Source organism: Mus pahari, chromosome 10 (assembly GCF_900095145.1).
Source record: "Mus pahari chromosome 10, PAHARI_EIJ_v1.1, whole genome shotgun sequence".
Taxonomy (NCBI): domain Eukaryota; kingdom Metazoa; phylum Chordata; class Mammalia; order Rodentia; family Muridae; genus Mus; species Mus pahari.
In genome coordinates this window covers 55,451,174-55,455,170 of record NC_034599.1, presented here as the reverse complement: position 1 = coordinate 55,455,170, position 3,997 = coordinate 55,451,174, and the positions used below count along the sequence as shown (strand labels likewise).

The 3,997-nt window shown below is 43.2% G+C and overlaps 1 pseudogene; it reads right to left on the bottom strand.

Annotated features, from left to right (window-relative positions):
- Positions 1 to 1,372: 1,372 nt before the first annotated feature.
- LOC110328357 overlaps positions 1,373 to 3,997 on the bottom strand; it is a 6,983-nt pseudogene continuing 4,358 nt past the window's right edge.

The following is a 3,997-nucleotide window of genomic DNA, read 5'->3' as shown; positions in this document are numbered from 1 at the left end:
TGCTACTGTTTCTCCGTGATGGGACATTGCCCAGTTTGACCCTGAGTAGGTCTTGTGCTGACCCAGCTTCTTCTGATGTGCTGGGACCACAGTTGAGTACTCAGGCCTGCAGAGTAAGGGTTTCACTAACTGAAGTGCCTTCATCCCCTCAGGGAATTAGTGTGACTTTTTAATTATAAATTTTCCACTTGGTTTGTCGTTAAATCTTCCATTCTGTTGTTGCCTTCTATTAAAATGTTGTTTCTGGAATATTCCGCTTTACTTCATGCAACATGGCTGTTCTCCCTACTTTAAAGGGTTTTGACTGATAATTTTTTTTATATTTATTTATTATATGTAAGTACACTGTAGCTGTCTTCAGACACTCCAGAAGAGGGAGTCAGATCTTGTTATGGATGGTTGTCAACCACCATGTGGTTGCTGGGATTTGAACTCAGGACCTTCGGAAGAGCAGTCAATGCTCTTACCCGCTGAGCCATCTCACCAGCCCTGGACTGATAATTCTAACGTCTCTATGTGGTGTTATGGGGTCAGGACTTTAATTGTTCTTTATATGCCGAATAACTTTGGATTATATTGTGACAGTTTATTTAACTCTCACAATGTTTATTTCATTTCTCCCTCGGTGTGTAATGTGTGTATGTGTGTGTGTTTCTGTGGATGTGGGTGTATACATCCACAGAATGTGTGTGTAATGTATGTGTGTGTGTGTAATGTATGTGTAATGTATGTGTGTGTGTGTGTGTGTGTTTCTGTGGGTGTATACATGTGTGTTGATCTTCACTTATGGCAAACAAGGAGAAGTGAGAGGCAGACAGGAAGGGGCTGGGATGAGATGTCCCAGGCACGGACACGCTTTCAGGGACTTATTTCCTCTAACAAAGTCCTATCTCCTAACGCCCCATTCAGCATGGACTCATCAATGGATTAACCTGTCAGGGACGTTAGAACCCTCATGATCTAGTTACCTCTCAATAATTAGGTCAACTGGTTGTGGACTAAGTCTTTGAGGATGCTTCACACACAAGCAAAGGTGCAGCAGGAGGAAGGCCAGTACCGGTCCAGTGGAACTTTGAGTTCTCGTCCAGTCAACCTGCCCAGTCTGTTTCGTTATCACGAAGGGCCACTCTATTCATCCCTTCAGATTTTCCAGTTGCTTTGATTATCCCTCCTTACTTCATCTTTTCTGGACTGGAACCCCCTTGCTCTTGCTTTCTGTTTTGTCTTTCGCCAGTGTTTCACTGTGTTGCCCAGGTTGATCTCCAAATCCTAGACTTGCCTCAGCTTCCTAAGTAGGCAGGACCACAGGCAAATACTGCTGCGCCTGCCTTCTGTATGCTATTTGCTTACTTATTTATCTAACAGACCTAATTCACTTGATTTCTCTTCTATAAAATCTCCCGTGTGGTAGCCACGGCTGGAGCCTGGGTCCTCTGAACAGAAACTCCGGTGTGGGTTTAGAGAAGATGTCAACGAATTCCTGGTAAGGAGACTTGGTGAACACAGTCTCTTTCCAGGGGTTGGGGGTCAGGTAGCTGTAGGTCTTGGAGATGGCATCAAAGGTGCACTTGGTAAAGTTGCCCAGGGTGGCAGTGCAGCCCCTGGCTGATGTGTAGCTGTCATCCACACCAGCCGTCAGTAGATTTTTGCCTACAGGAGCAGAGTCAGTGTCTTCAACACAGAGCCGCAGTAGCCTGTCATCTTGCACAGACTTATGGGGCTTGCCAGTCTTGTCCCCCAATAGCCTCTCTGCACAAGGATGATGGAGAGCTTGGCCAAGATGCTGGCCACTGGAATGGCAGCGCCTACCTCCTGCATCACTTACCACCAACACCAATGTGAGCAGTATCGATAAAGCCTTAAACCTAGACCTCCAGCCAGCCCGAGCTATTTCTACTCTGGCAGGATCTTGAGAACCTCATCCTTTAGGGATTGGCCCAGGAAAAAGCCAGTAATCTCAGATTCCTTAGTTTGATCTTATCTCCTTGTACAAAGCTCAAGTCCAAGTGGATCAAGGACCTCCACATAAAACCAGATACACTGAAACTAATAGTGGAGGAAGTGGGAGAAGAGCCTCAAACACATGAGTACAGGGAAAAATTTCCTGAACAGAACACCAATGGCTAATGCTGTAAGATCAAGAATCAACAAATGGGACCTCATAAAATTGCAAAGCTTCTGTAAGGCAAAGGACACTGTCAATAGGACAAAAGGGCAACCCACAGATTGGGAAAAGATCTTTACCAACCATTCATCCAATAGAGGGCTAATATCCAATATATACAAAGATCTCAATAAGTTAGACTCCAGAGAATCAAATAACCCTATTAAAAATTAGGACAGAGCTAAACAAAGAATTTTCAACTGAGGAGTATTAAATGGCCAGGAAGCACCTAAAGAAACGTTCAACATCCTTAGTCATTAGGGAAATGCAAATCAAAACAACCCTGAGATTCCACCTTACACCAGTCCCAATGGCTAAGATCATAAAGTCAGGTAATAGCAGATGCTGGCGAGGAGGATGTGGAGAAAGAGGAACATTCATCCATTGCTGGTAGGATTGCAAGCTGGTACAATCACTCTGGAAATCAGTCTGGCGGTTCCTTAGAAAACTGGACATAGTACTCCCTGAGGATCCATCTATACCACTCCTGGGCATATACTCAAAAGATTCTTCAACATGTAATAAGGACACATGCTCCACTATGTTCTTAGCAGCCTTATTTATAATAGACAGAAGCTGGAAAGAACCCAGATGTCCTTCAACAGAGGAATGGATACAGAAAATGTGGTATATTTACACAGCGGAGTACTACTCAGCTATTAAAAACAATGAATTCATGAAAATCTTAGGCAAATGGATGGAACTGGAAAATATCATCCTAAGTGAGGTAACTCAATCACAAAAGAACACACATGGTGTACACTCACTAATAAGTAGATATTAGCCCAAATGCTTGGAATACCCGAGATACAATTCACAGACCTCATGAAGCTCCTATGCGTTTATGTCCCGGTGAATCAGCTCACAGCTCCGTGAGTACTTGCTGCCAAGCCTGATGACCCGAGTTCTATCCCCAAGACCCACATGATAGAAGGAGTAAATTGACTCTGGAAAATTGTCCTCTGTCCACTTCAGACATATCCATGCACATTCATGCAAATATGAAATAAATAATAAAGTAAATAAATATGATAAATAAATTAAAAGAAATAGTCAATAAGTATGTGGGAAATGATCTTAGTTTATCTAATAGATATTTATTATCCTCTAGAGTTTCACTTAAATTTTTTAGTGACATCAATAAATAGCTCTTTCTTATATCCTGAAATGATTGGGCACTCCATTTAGTACGGACAAAATCACAGACTGATTTTCCACTCACAATGTTACTAGACTTAGGCTCTGGCTGTTCATCACTCAGAAGGCAACAGCTAGGAGCAGAGAGTCAGTGAGAAGATCAGTCTCTCAGACAGCCAGCATCCTGAGACGGAGAAGTCCATCTCTTAGAACTTAGTTACAGAATAGTATGTGCTCATGTATGTGTGTGGGAGGTATAGGTGGGCATGTTTGTAGGTGTGCATGTTCATGTGTGTATCCAGAAGTCAATGGAAGAGGCCAAGCACCAGCCCTACCACCCTCTGCCTTGTCTCTTTTATGCATGGTTTCTAACTGAACCTGAATGGAGCCTGGCAAGCCGCAGTGGTCCTCCTGTCTGTCTTTACAGTGCTGATATTAGAGCTGCACACATGGCCACATGTAGTTTAGTACATGAATGCTGGGGTTTTTAACTCAGGTCCTCTTGCAGGCATTGCTCTTACCCACTGAGCCACCTCCCCAACTCCTAACGGGGCTTATATAATGAGGGAATAGAGGTGCAGTAAGACTTCATGTTGATCAAATAAACCCATTAAAAAATGGGGTACAGAGCTAAATAAAGAACTCTCAACTGAGGAATATCGAATGGTTGAGAAACACCTGAAAAAATGTTCAACA